Below are 15,140 nucleotides of genomic sequence, written 5' to 3'. Positions count from 1 at the left end.
AGAAACCCAAATATACTTTTGAATGATTTCAGTTCTTCGAATCTATTCTTCAAAGATATGATTGCCATATCAACCATGACCAGGAAGTAGTTAACTTTAAAATCCTCCTCGGCTTGAAAGATTGCTTCCTCACAGTCTGCTTCATCAAATTGCTTTGTCCTAGAAACACGACGCTTTACTGGGACAAAGGCTTTTTAGAAGACATAACGCTGCTGAAAATAGAAAAGACAAATTGTAACAGAAATTAGGGCATAGGGCTATATAGACTACGTATAGCCAGAGCATCAAGAATCAGAATTTCAGATATTAGATGACTATACCGGTTGTAATCAGGTTTGTTGTCTCCTGCAGTCCTGCCTGGGCTGATTACGTTCAGCGAGCAAGTCTGAAGGAATCAGCGAGCGGCCGGCCGGCCAAGCGAGTTGGAGCTTGAAGAATTGGGAGCGATCGAATCGAACGAGTTCACGAACAGCCTCAACCGGGGCATCGGTAAAATAGTATCGGATCAGACCGAATCTTATACGTATACATGCGAGGGCCGGACTCGACGCCTCGCTCGATTGAATTCCTTTCCGTTCGTGACCAGAAAAGTCCCAGCTGAGGTTTCTTCTCCAGCCTGGGAGCCTAAGAACCAACTAGATTTAGATGTGCGCCTTGGCGCACGACTCGTAGAATTCGTATTGGTCTACATTTTATATAACGATAATAAAAAATTAAGTGATAAAATGCTAATATGATTTTTAGTTTTTCTTTCAAGAAAACGCAAGAAATTTTGCGTTCTATTTCATTGAACAGGAAGAAGACATCAGGAGTACAACCTCCAGAAGGAGAAACACACACGACACACACATACACGGTCGTGGCTGAGAAACTCATATCACTGTGAGCGTGCGCCTTGGCGCACGATCCCGTAAGGCTTGTTCGAATGTTCATTTCATCACTTATAAATATCAACGATAAGCAAGCATTAAACAAAGAGTAATTAATTATTTGTTTCATTTTACTTGATACATGGATGAATTATCAGTCCACGCTGCCAAATAAAAGGATCATACTATCAGATACATGACACAAACATCTGTGGACTGGATCAGCAGTAATGAAGTCAGGTGTGACCGAATGAAGTCCTAATCATTTGAGTAACATTTAAACCAGCTTTCTAATGCAACATTACACAAGCCAAGAGAAATAATGGAGGTTTCTTCTCAGCTCATGGAATCAATATAGCTCCTTTATTTAAAAGCCGCCGTGGTTCAAGATGCACAATCAAACTCTTGCTTTGCTTGGAAGGCTGATTTTGTTCTCGTTTTAGTTCCTTAGAACATCGCTACACAGGGAGCAAAATATGGCATTTCTAGCTCAGTACAACACCATAACATGAAATATATTTTTTCTAGCCATCATGACCAAAACATGGCATTCTTTGCACAAGTCAAACATAGGTATACATAGTATATATTTTTTACAATAGAACCCCAGAGATAGCATTTAAGTCTACATTAGCATAGACCAATTCAAATTGCAAACGAAGAAAAATGATAGCAACGATGCTATTCATAATCTTTAAGGAGAACATGATTTTGGTGATATGCTCCCAAACACTGCAGCATTACATACCATGTTTGATTAGTCGCTCCTAAGATATACTCTCGGGACTTTCCCTCAAGGCATATTTTGTTGAATTGGAACTCCATTTCAGCAAACACTGATTGTCGCTTCAGACTGCATTATTAAAACATGAATATTTTCTGAATATAACAGAAATCAATAGCCATGCTGCCATATAACGGTTCCTTACAAAAAAAAGACAAGTGATGGTTAGACTTTACTTCACATCTCCTCAATATACTGGCATTCGTGATTAATACAGGAAAAGCTAAACGCCTAATGCCACAGTTTGACAAACAGGTTGTTATCAGCTAGTGTATTTTCCCCATGACCGAATTTACTTAGTAAAGAAGAAGAGAAGCAATTAATCATAGCACTGGTAGAAGTCATAGAAATTTCATAGAAAAGAAATATCAAAATTATTCTTAACTTGTTTGACACAAAGTGGTGATCTGATCTGCAAGTTCCCCACGCGCCATGCTTAGGGATCGAGACGTCCAGGCGGCGATGCGACCACTAAAATTCAGCATCAACGAATCTGTGCATTCCACAAGGCAGCAAACCAGTACACATCACTACCAAAGCATGATCAATAGGATCAATGCCTCTCACCCATAAAATCAAACACTTAGGCAAAGACCGAGAATGACAACCTTGGGCACCATTAGATAGGCCCACGGGCAGTATACAGGTGGGGCAGAACACACACGGTGACTGCCCAATAGACATTTATCTACCAGCCAGTGAACGACCAAATGGATTGGGCCCGAAGCGAGCCATCGTGGGAAAAGCCAGCCAGCGCAAGAGCGACACCTGACTATCATGGATATGCCGGCCGAGAGGGCTCGAGCAGGGGATCCTCTTAACCTTTCTTAATTCATTCATCGTGTATAACTGTGTGTGTGATAGAGAGAATAAATAATTTTCACATGGAAGAGGGGCTATGCAAGTACAGAAATAGGGTCTACCTTTCAGCAAAGTAATTGTGAAGACAAAACTAATTGTGTATGCACTGATTTTCTATAAACCATGGTCGTAAATACGGTTCTCCTCAGTTTGGAAGTCCTAGTCAATCAAACAGGTTTAAGAATGCACAATCGAAGCACTAAACCAAACAACTAAAATATGCATGTCATATCCCATCAGAAAAACATCAATTTTCCCATGAGACCAAAGATACGAAAAAATAGTAGCCTAGTCCAACCTCTAACACATGACGTTTTGTAGACGATTGTAGCTGTAAACATAATGGTCACACGCAGCTGATGAGATAACAAATGGAATCGTATTCAATGTACAAATTACAGAGATAAATAATTATTATACTTCCAACCTGAGAAGGTCGAGAATGTAAACTTAATCTCTCATGTATCGCGGGAATAGCTGACTGGCAAAAGTAGGCAATATTGCCCATAACGGTAGTGAAAAGGGCAAAGGGGTATCTAACGGTCAATAACTATTTTGGCTGCTCTCCATCTGCAAGGATAGGCGATGAAACAAGTAAAAAAAACTGGGTCTTAGAAACATTTACTAAATCATACAAGGCTCCAATAAACAATAAATGCAGTATTTATACACCGTTAAAAAGCTGGACACTTCCTTGTCCAACCCCGGTCATATTAACTACCAAAACCAAAAATAGCAAGACTTTCTTACCAAGGCAAAGCCTGAATGTGTACGAAATTGACTGCAACACATGTTAAGAATAAAAATATTTTATAATTTGCTAGGGTAGCCAAAACCTAAATAACAAAACGGAAAAAGGTAGCAACAACAAGAAATTAAATGTTCACCTGGACTCTGATATGCACCACAAATTGGCATTTTTCCTGTTTCTAGGCACATACCATGGACACCAACCAGAAAAAAGAAAGAATGAGATCCTTGAACTGAGCACTAGTTGGCAGGAAAATCCTGAAATCAAATCAGAGAAACAATCATTAGAAAGGAATCTGGGCATGAAAAATACAAGGCAGGGAAAAAATGGAATCACCTCAACCGGTTCCACACTGGACAGATGCCATCGAAGCCTCATACTGCCTTGTCGATGCAAAGACTATGGAGACAGGGGCACCTCCTGTTGAAGGAAAAAAGCAACAGCAGGGCTAGGCTTCACCTCGAATCGTCGGTCGGTGCAGGGAACAAAAACAGAAGGAAATACCACATTTAACATTGTTGAACAAGACAAACTGTATCTAATTTTTTAGAGGGGCAATATCTAGATGTAGAGGTGCGACATGGCGCACGATCCCGTAAAATTTGCACAGAGTTACAATTTGTAAAATAAAGATGAATTAGATAGGAAAAGGCACGGCCATGGTGTAGATGGCCAAGTGTTCTTAGCGCCGGCTTTGTCCTTAAGAGCGCTCAGTTTACACGCCACCACATATGGGTATGCATACACCATGACCTGATGGGATGATAGACCAGAGCACGTAACAGGAATTTGGCTAGCTAAACTTATGTACTTATATAGTTATAATGCCGGAATCTCCCCTCCCACTAATTGGAAAGCTAACTAAACTTATATATACTTAATGCCAACATAGGATTTAGACGCACAAGAATGATTTTCACCGAAATATATACAATGATTTTGACGATAGGATGACAAAATAAATAACAACATCAAGATCAACCTGACGCAATTAGGACCTAAGACCTGTTTAATTTTACTAAAGAAGTTGGGCCTAGGGAAAACAAAATCAGGATGCAATCTTGTCTTTGAATCAACCCGCGGTGCCTGCCAGTAATCCTAAGCTGTGTCAAAAAAAGTCCTTACAATCTGTATGCAGCTGACAGACATACATGAAACAGAAAATGCAAGTGTTCCTAAGCTGAATTACTAAGAAAGCCTTGAGGATCATTTGCTGTAATAGATTTCGTTGGAGAGACAAAATTAAATCATACATAAGCAACTTGAAAGATGCAATATTCTAGGAAGGTGATAATTTGTTTATTAGCCCCAAATTCCCCATTACCTTAGTACCTCTTCCTGCACACTAATTACGATGCATCCATGCACATAAAAATAAAAAGATGACTTGTAGAGTGGAGAATTCAAACACTGCAATATTAGGAAGACTGGTAGCCTCTTAATAACTGTAGAAATCAAACTGTGACGTTAGAGAAAAGCCGTTACAAAGTGACACCAATTTCATCCATATTTAACAAGCATATCAAATTGTATATGATACATGATCATGCTGCCAAACTATATAATCTAGGGCATAGCCAATCTAATGAACATATAATAGCTTGGAGAGAATATACAAAATGAGCTAGATTGATTGCAAACGGTTGCAGCACTCGCAAACAGAAATCATTTAGCAGAACATGATTTCCAAAACATCCCTTTTAGATGCTAAAGCTTACCTGCAACACAGTCGAATCCCAAATCTACCAGAGAAACAACTGAGCCTTTAGGCACCAACCTTCAACAGGACCACGACCTGCAACAAAGAGGTGACTAACACACAAACCATCTGAAGTAAAATGGCAAAGAAGTGAAAATCGAAGAGATAAACAAAACAATTGCCACACATTAACCATAAGAACAAATTAAAAAAGAATAAATTTAGGAGCCTTGCTTTGACCACACACAAAGAAGAGAATTGAAGAAGGCGCCGAGAGTATCTGCTTGTCAAAGTAATGCTTGTCCAAGCAGGGGTCTATATGTTTAAGCCTAAACACCACATATCTTAAAATTTGCGAAGAAACCTATTGCAAACCGTATCAACAGGTTGTGCTAGTTTAGATACGTAAACACCCAATTTAATCGATTTACTAATTCTATATCCATGACAACACCGGTCGTGCTCTGTATGCTAAGCGCCACAATCATCAACCAGACTGAACTTACCAAGTTTGTGTGCAAATAAATCCTTATCTATGTATCTGGAAACAATCTGGAGCAATAAACACAACATGGAAGAGATCTAGCATACGTGATATTTAAGACTTGTCAGGGATCATCAGGGATGAAAAATAAAAACCAAAGTAGTAATAAGCATGACTTAATCAATAGGACAAGAAGAACGACTCCGCCGAGTCAGGCATCAACAGTTGATGACTTCTCTATCCACACATGGAAGAGATCTAGCATACATGAAGCAAAAACCATCAAGCTTTCAACAAAGCTTGGTAGTGTAACTAAAAAAACCTAATTACGCTTCTCATTTGTAAACATCAGGCAACACACATTTTAAATCTCACGCTATTCACCCAGGCAAAAATGGCTGTGGAAGGTATATACTATCTTGGATCAAGATAAAGCTCTACACATAATGATTTAATATTTTGAAAGAACTAAGAATTAGGACCCTGTAATATTTTGGCAATAAAGTTCTACACAAAATAAACAACATTTTATTTTTACCTAAAAGGAAACTACCAATGCTGCTATAAATTTATGAAGTTATCTCTAAATTGCTATTAATAAAAAAATCCTACAGAAAAAATATCAAGAACTAAATGATGTAGGTCTGACTTAACTTTGGGATGAGTAGTTGAGATCTAGCCCCGGAAACTCGGGCTTATGAAATTAGGCAGAAGCCAACAATAATAATTTAGTAATTCCATGCAAATTAACGAAACACGGAAGTATAGCCATTGTTCACTGCGAAATTTCAGGAAATAAACAACAAAGCAATATCAGACTTTCCGTGTAGGATTTTTGTCAAACACCTTATGGCATAGATAAACCAATACTTGCACAAACAAATCTGAGAATGTGTGGGAACTGGAGAGGGAGAGAAACATGCAAACAAATAAGATCTGTGAGGATTAAATAGAGAGAAGGGGGTGGAGTAGGCTTCTCCCATCATCTCATCCACCACTCCTACAGATTTAACATCAGGACATTCCTCACTCCTTTTCATAGAAGATGCAAGAGGAAGAAATGAAGTCATTGAGCTGCACATGGAGGAGTTCCTGACCTGAACATGAAGAAATTACTTAGGCCTTGGGGATTTCGTCACTAATGCAATGGAGGAGAGGTATCCCGGCGGCCACCCAGGCCATCTCCCGACGACCACGCATCTCCTGACGACCTCCACCTTTTCCCATCCCAAGCAGTAGAGAGAGGGCACGGTGCTATCCTTGATGATTGCACCAGCACCACCAGTTAAGAGGAGAACATCACTGCAAGGAACCCTGGTTATGTCACATAATTAAAGATGGTACTCGGCCTTAGTAAAACAAAAACTTTGTAGCATTATATCAAACATGAACCTGACTATCCTTTTATGGTAAAAAAAACCTATCCTTGGAGCATCCTACAACAATTAATACATGTGTATGTGCTAGAAACAATTCAATTCAATCAAGAAAACATGGTTAAGAAGCAAAGTGTGCACCTACGAATGCGAGAGGCTAATAGAACAGGTCTGTATCAAGCCAAGAAAACATGGCATTAATTAATCAAGCTCTCATCTTTACGACATCTTAATCAAACAAACTCGCATTTTCAAGCAGGTAAGCTCTAATTTGTAATTAACCAAGCTCTCATGTTTACTAACAGCAAAGAAACACCTGCATTAGAAGTAACAAAGTTCACATCTCACATTTTAGTTTTTCAGAAACCAATAGAGTAAAAATAGAGGTATCAAATATTTGAAGAAACTACAGCAGATGCATTAGAGCAGCGAAGCCTAAATGAGATGCACCATCTTAGGGTACTAATCCAAGAATTTCTCTAAACTCTTCTTTTTGTAAGACTGGTTTTTTTCCAAGTCATTCACCCATACTGCATTTGATAAGAAAAATCTGATCATATGACCTGGTAGAAACATAAGTTCTGTGGTTAGAATCGCACAGATCCTATTGACAAAATAGGTAGCAGCTGGAACAATCATCGGGACATAGTCGCTAGGTATGTAACTCTATGCCCGTGTACACCACCTGGAGAAGTATATCCGCGTGAACTACAACAGCAGACCGTTCAAGGAAACAGAAAGAGAGGTGGATGTTACCGGTGAGAGGGTCCAAGGCTGCAACTGGACTGGGCGAAAGTTACAATCTGAATAAGCTGCAATACACGAGACACGGTCAAAATTTTACTAATTAACTTTATAATCTCATATCTTATTTATCTTTAGTGTAAAACAACACATAACTACACATATCTAAAATGGAAGTTTGTCTATCATACTGAACTCAAATGAAATGGCTCGGTAACCTACTGGCTGATACAATTATCCAGTAGCACTAACATAGCTACTAAATTTAGTGGAGGCTGAAGTTATTGTCAAATTTTCAGAAGTATTGACATAGCTACTAATTTTCACAAGTTACAATCGAATCAATATTCACCAAACATTCTGCATTGTTATAACTGTCGCATTGCACACATTTTAGACCAGTGAAAACAATAGGCCTGAACTTGAGAGAATGGGACAAAACAACCTTCTCAGCTTTTAATAAAGAGATGGGAATGGTAAGAAATATACCCAACAGAGGTCTTAGTTCCATCTCCGGCGGCAAGAGCTCGAGCTGCGCCAAGCTCCACGGTGGAGATCAAGTGTCCATGCTATCTATTTTGGCGAGAAGGAGTGAAGTTCCAAATAAACTATTTCATCCTGAACAACCTGGAAAACATGTGTGAAAAGACACGTAATACATGACTAATGGGTAGGTCCTAAATCTGGATAAATGAGCTGAGCTGACTGGAAAATATGAAAACAAAAAAAAGTCACATATTATAGCTGTTTAAAAAATTGATGAAGTGTATTAATCATAATAGTTATATAATATTAGTACTATAACACCAAGCATGTAGAACAAAAGGAATGTAAAATAGAACCACGCAATTCTGGCCAAACCAAGTACATGACAGAGTTCACTATTTTTGAACAAAATAATAAAACACAGAAGGCGGGTCTGATTACCAAGCGCAAAAGAGGGAGATTGTTTGAAACCCTAGAAGGCTTTGGACTAATGTAGATTCTGGATGGGATCTCTGCAAAGATGTGTACCTGAACTTGCCCCTTCCCTCTTATCCTGACTTGCATCTGCAAGAGCAATCTTTCACAAGAGAAAACATGCAAGTGGGAACCTAATCCCTGGCAGGGGCAGGGAGATTGAGAGAGGGGGAGGGAGAAACCTGGGATCATGGAGTCTTGCCACTCCATCTCTCTTTCTTTCCTCTTCCTGTTCCTAGTTCTCACCGGCGGTAGTACAGCACCATCAGCTGGCCATTGAGCACCACGAAGTTGAGCACCTGGAAAAGGACACGAGGATCCATGGAAGGGGACTGAGATGAACGGAAATCTGATGCAAAAAATTAATGAGTAATCAGAGATAGAATCAAAAAACGAAAAAGTAGAACAAATCTATGAACAGAAGAATGAACAAATCTCAGACAAAACACAAGGAAATCTTGCATCTGACTCATGGAGAAGAAATATACCTTATTTGGCATGGGCTAGTGAGGATTGTGGTCCGGCAAGGTGGCCTGGCTACAGATCGACCTCTACACGTTCGTCTCCATTGCAGCAGCGACCCCGCCCCTTTCTCTTCTTCACCATCAGAAAGATCGGCGCCCGCCTTCACAAATCCCCTCTCATGCCCAAGGCCAGCGACGCGACGCCCACACCAAGGCCAACACTATTCCCGGCCGGCCATGGTGACGACGGGAGGCGGTGGTCATGCCCAAGGCCGACGCTGCTACCGGCCGACCATGGCGACGAGGGGAGGCAGCACTCGCGCCCAAGGAGGAGATAAGCACGGGAGGGGCAGAGCCGCGGCACCGGCGTGGAGGAGGAGGTGGGGGCGGCGGCGCCGGTGCAGAGGAGGAGGTGGGGGCGGCGGCGCAGAGGAGGAGCCAGGGCACGGGCGGCGGCTCGATGCGGGGTGGGTGCGCGTGGGGAGAGGAGGTCGAATGGGTAGGGTTTGGCCTGGGATTCTCTGGTTTTGTCTTTGTCTCAGGCAAGGAGGAGGAAAACCCGAAATTACCCCTGCGGGTGGAGATCTTTTCCACGCACCTGACCAAACCAACTCCCAGCCACAGCGACCGACGAGCGGACCCGGCCGAAGGTGGGACCCACGAGCAGTCTCAGGCGGGTAACACACGGCTGTTGCATGACTTTATCTAGCAGGAGGACCAGCCAGCACCCTTGCTCTCAGCTCTTAAGGAACGGACGGGATGTGCCTGATGGAAAGATCCGACGGACCAAAAGCTAGGTGCGCTGTGAGAGCCCCATGGGGGTGCAGCAATTATACCTTTAGATTCTATATGGACCTAGTAGTATAAACCTATATCTGGAGGGCCCCTGATTTTCTTGGGCCCAGGGCGGCCGCCCCTCCCACACACACACACACACCCCCCCTCCCCCCCCCCCCCCCCCGGGGCTGGGCCTGGGGTTGAGAAGCAAACCTTCATGCAGGCCGTGCGACGGAAGATAAATAGACGGCTTTGTATCGGTCCGCTATTTGTTTCCATCGGACTACGATAGGGAGTGTTTACCTTTTCTTAAGGGAGTAGCAAACCTTTGTGAAGCAGGCGGTCAATTGCTAGATTAATTGGTTGAAAATAAACATGATTCTTTCCTATGAATGTGCATGCAAACCGTAATTACCTCAATATGCGTGGTTTTAGGGAACCGTTATTAGGATTTATACTTTCCTTCGTATTTCTTCCCATCATCTCGGAATTTTATTTTACATAAATGTACGATCGCACCCAAGACGGCGAAGCCGCATTCCATGCATCCATCCCCATCGCCTCCCGCCGCCGCCATGGCCACGCCGAGCAACGCCGCCCCAGGTGCTGCCTCGAGCTACGAGCAATGGAGAAGAGCTGAAGAAGACGGCAACAACGACCTGGAGTGCGGGGCAGTGCCGATGGCGAACGTTTTTCTCGCGCTCGGGTCGTCGCCGCGGGGCTTGTCCTCGGCCGCCGCCGCCTCCCGCCTTGCGGCCACGGGCACTGGCCAGACCCGGACGTGGAAGCAGAGCAGGCTCCTGAAGCTGGTGCCTTTGGCCGTGGAGACTGCCGCAGCCGTGGCCATGGCCATCGGCCTCGTCAGGGGAGGCGGGTACAAGGCCGCCGACGCCAGCATCGCCGCTCTGGTCGCCGCCGATTTCATCACGGGCTTCGCCGAGAGGAGCAGCGCAGAGGGTGCCGCCGCGCCAGCGCTTCTATCCCGTCTAGCGCCGCCCTCCCGGCGGACCTGGGTGCGGAGGGACGGCGTGTGGTCGGAGCAGGAGGCGGCGGAGCTCGTGCCGGGGGACGTCATCCGCATGGCGCCCCGCGACGCCGTCCCGGCTGACGCAATATTGCTGGTGGTGGACAATGGCTACTCGCCGCAGCAGATCAGGATCGACCAGTCTGCACTCACCGGCGACCCTGCCCCGGCCGCCAAGCTGCCCGGCGACGACGTGTACGCCGGCTCCGCGTGCGCCAACGGCGAGGCCGAGGCCGTCGTCGTCACCACCCGGGCCCAAACCCACCTCCAACAGGCCGTCCTGCTCAACGACGCCACCATGTACAACATAGTCGTCTGGATGTGTGGCCCGGTCTGGAACGTGTTTGTCGTCGCCGTGTGCTTCAATTTTGTGGTCGATGTCGTCGCCGGTAAGGTCAGCCACAACCTCGGCGGCGAAATCGTCGCCATGGTTTTTATCGCGTTCTTGTTCGCAATTTCCGGCTGTTTTCTGTCCAAGCTCTCGGAGTCGGACTCGCGGCGGTGCCGGCGTAGGCCGGAGCGCGATCCGGAGGAGCTCATGCGCAGGCTCGAGGTGCTTTGGGAGAACGGAAGCATCTCGGAAGAGACGCTCCGAAGGTGCCGTGATCTGTTTGGGGTAGAGCCGGTCTCCGCCGAGCTGGTCACGACGCTGGCGGAGCACTTCGGGTGGCGAGCGATGGGCCATGAGGATGGAGAAGATGAAGATGACCGGGCGGCTTGAGCACCCAACAGTGGCGTTTTGTTTTGTTTCATCTTGGCACGGCATTACTGAAACTTTTTGTTATTTCTACTCATCTGGTTTGCAACTTGAAATGATTCGCCCAAGCATGATAGCAGTGGCAAATTCATTTCAGCAAATACAGTGGATATTTCTTTTGATAAACAAGTTACCTCCTACGCCAATTTGTACAGGAGACGGCAAGGAGGTGGCGGCCACGGACCCACGGTCGAGTGATCCCCGTTTGACAAGCCACCTTCCGTTTCTAAATCTGCGTTGAAGTTTGCTTTGCTTATTGGAACTCGTTAGGATTTTACATTATTTTAAGGAAAATGGTGGTAACCAAGAAGTGTCTAGATTCTTGGAATTTCCAAGAGATTATCAACATTTATACATATGTTTGTATAAAATATAACCTTTTTTCGAAAATAAGTGACTCAAATTTTATATACGTGCATATGTATCTACGCACTGAACTTCGTCTAGATGCATCCGTACCTAGATAAATCTGAGTTAATTACACAATTAAGTTTGACCAAGTAGATAAAAACCGTCCAAAAATAGCACTTCCTCCCATCAAAATTAAGTGTTCGGAATTTACGTAAAACGTTGCCTAAACTTGTCTAGGTTCACTAAATCTGCAACAGATGTAGCAGTACAATCTTTTGTTCTGCGAGAAAAATAGTAAAATGTAGAAAATGAGTTGGAACCTTGCACCTTATAGTGACGCACGAATTTATTATCTCCTAAATTTTTGAGACATTTTCATCCATTCAAACAAGTATTTTGTTTTGGAATTTCTTTCCTTTTCTTGTGTGTTGCCACTGGCCTGCTCTCTACTTCTATGTTTATTTCAGATGTCACCGGCACGTCATGTCTGGTTATTTTTCGTTGTAGTGTCACTCCCTCTCCTTTCTCTCCAGCTAAGTAATAATTGTTGTCTTTGCTTTAGTCTTGGCATCATCTACGCACTACTTCTAAAGGCACAAACTTACGTGGAAAATTAAGATCTCGGAAGTCTATCTAGCTAATCTAACACTCCAGATTCATTTTTTCTCCCCACCCCCACGCCAGGTTTTAGCGCATGCATGACTACCACCCTCACCATCTCTCTCCCCTAGGCCTACGACTGGAAGCCATCGCTTAGGTTCCCTAACTCCGTAACTTGCACACCAATCCATTCGCAAAAAAAAAACTTGCACACCAATCACCATCCTGCCAGACAATGGGTGACGATCCACCATAGCTAGTGGAGGCTCGTTGGCACCTCCATTGCCTAGGCTAGAGAGGCGGGGCTGAAACTCTATAGGTTGTGGGCGACGGCAGAGGAGACGACGAGGAGGAGGTGGAGGCCATAGTTACGGTCCTTACCGGTTGACACGACTCCAGGACTCCTCTCTTCTGTTTTTAAATCTGCGTTGAAGTTTGCTTTGCTTATTGGAACTCGGTGGGATTTAGGAGTACTAGTTTATTTTATTTTGAATAAAGGGGGTAACTAAGAAGTGTCTAGATTCTTGGAATTATGGAAAGATTATGAACATTTATATCCATGTAAAATATACAAGTTAAGTCTAACCTATTTGATGGAAATTTTCCAAAGAATATAACGATAGATAAGAAAAATAAGTTGGAACCTTGCATCCTATAATGAACCACAAATTTATAATCTCCTAAAATTGTATGAATCAAACTATGTTCCCGAGATAATTTTGCATCCATTCAAATCTCTGTTTCAGTTCCTTTATCTTCTTGTGTCGTCAACCTGCTCTAAAAACATGCAAAATCGCAATACAAAACTTTGTGTATTATGGGCTACACAAAAATGTTAAAGTTAGATAGACTTTGGAGATCTCAAAATGTATATAACTCACAAATCAAAGTATTTGAAATTAAGATTTTGCAAGTTCGTGGAAAGCATTATTGACTACATCCAAATATATTTTTAGATGTTTTTAAACTTGCACATCTGACTTCAAAGATTCACATAAATGGATCACTGGAACTCGGGAGACAAAAATCCCACTCCTAAAATATGCCTCCTCACAATAGATATTGATTCCTAATGTTAGCTTTCACTGGATTCTTTTTTTGACAATCAATACCACATATATTTATAATAAAAAATAGTACATGGTACAGATACACGAGCTGTTTTCGTCGACTATAAAATAAAGTCTAAAAGATACTAGCAAATCTTCGAGGTCTTTAAACTCTTTCTTCTTCCAAGACACAACCTTGTACTTTTCTGAAGGCATCCAAAGATACATAACAAACCATAGGCCTGCAAATACCAACGAAAATTCTTCCATAATTTTAATTTGAGCCGCAATGCCAAGGCTGCGTGCACGCGCGCAACCATTAAAGTAGTCAATCAATATCGGCAAGAGTACCAATACCAGTATGTCAGGGAATAATAACAGATCAGCTTTGTCAACGTTGATGAAGAGCTGAGAGTACGAATCACTATTTTCGTGGACGTAGCAACCGGGACAAAAACTGCGAGCATAATCCTCCTCGCGGCAACCATGAGAAAAGATCCAAAATCGATCTGGCGAAGCAAGATCTGAACACCGATACCTAGATAATTGTAATCTTTCAACACCACCATTGACGTCGGAAAGGAGATCTCGTCGTCGAACGAAAGGCCGAAGATCACTTATTGCAGACGATGCCATCTCCATTGAGGGGAAACCAACAAAAAAAGGCTACCAAGAATCTAACATAGACTACTGAAAAGACTACTTTTATTCAAAAATCCACGCATAGATCGGGTTACCCACTCCTCTCGGGGGCGGCAAGGCCGGCCGGAGGAGAGGAAGCCAATCAATGGAGGAGGCTAGGGTTTCCTCTAGAGGCGGCGGCTTGGCTAAGGATATCTTGCTCTCTCGTAGGCTTACACTTTTCACTGGAAATTTCTCTTCTCCCTCACAGCGGCAATATGGGAGCTTATTAACCTAATGAGTCAGTGGACCCATCCCACCAAGGTCGAAACGTTATTCCTTTTATTGTCTTATTTATTTTCTCTCTTTTCTTTTTATAGGTTTCTGTTTTCATAGTTTTTTTTTCTTTTGCGCTCCTTTATTTTTTGTTTCTTGTATCTTATTTATTTTTAAAGTTGTCCTCACTTTTAGTTCTACTTGTATTTTCTATTATTTCATATACATGAACACTTAGAAATACATTTAAAACTTCTCTTCTTGTTTCTAGAACGACCAAATCTAAACAAGGAGGTTTGACGATGTGGGCTTAGCCCAGTGGTTAGGGTCGTAGTGGCGCACCCTAACGACCAGAGTTCGATTCCTATCAGGGGCGAATTCTGGAATTGTCACGCCAAGTCCCGCTTCTACTATATCAATAGTGTTCTAGTTCCTACTAGACATTGTTTCATTTTTTTTAAACAAGGAGGTTTGCTTAATAGAGTGGTTTAAAAGTTTAAAAAAAAAATCTAAACAAGGAGGTGAACCCAAAAGTCAACCAGCTCCACTCGATTAGACTGGTCCAACATTGTTTGTTACTAGTACATGGTTTGTTACTAATGTATCACGACTTCACAATTAAGGAGAGTGCCTTCAGGTAAAAAAAAAAGGAGAGTGCCCTGCTTCCATTCCATGGCATCCGGTGGAAAGAGC

General features: G+C 43.0%; 1 long non-coding RNA gene across 2 annotated transcripts; it reads right to left on the bottom strand.

Moving 5' to 3' along the window:
* Positions 1–1,078: 1,078 nt before the first annotated feature.
* LOC127297411 (uncharacterized) lies at positions 1,079–5,531 on the bottom strand. 2 transcript variants are annotated; one of them, XR_007849146.1, is made up of 3 exons: positions 4,984–5,531; positions 1,618–2,146; positions 1,079–1,327 (listed from the first exon to the last, which is right to left on the bottom strand). It is a non-coding gene; the product is annotated as an uncharacterized lncRNA (long non-coding RNA). The 2 variants fall into 2 exon arrangements; XR_007849147.2 differs by lacking the exon at positions 1,079–1,327 and having other exon boundaries at positions 1,374–2,146.
* Between the last annotated feature and the right edge of the window lie 9,609 nt (positions 5,532–15,140).

This window comes from Lolium perenne, chromosome 4 (genome assembly GCF_019359855.2).
Source record: "Lolium perenne isolate Kyuss_39 chromosome 4, Kyuss_2.0, whole genome shotgun sequence".
NCBI lineage: Eukaryota > Viridiplantae > Streptophyta > Magnoliopsida > Poales > Poaceae > Lolium > Lolium perenne.
The sequence above is the reverse complement of the archived record's forward strand: the minus strand, read 5'-3'. Positions and strand labels throughout refer to the sequence as shown.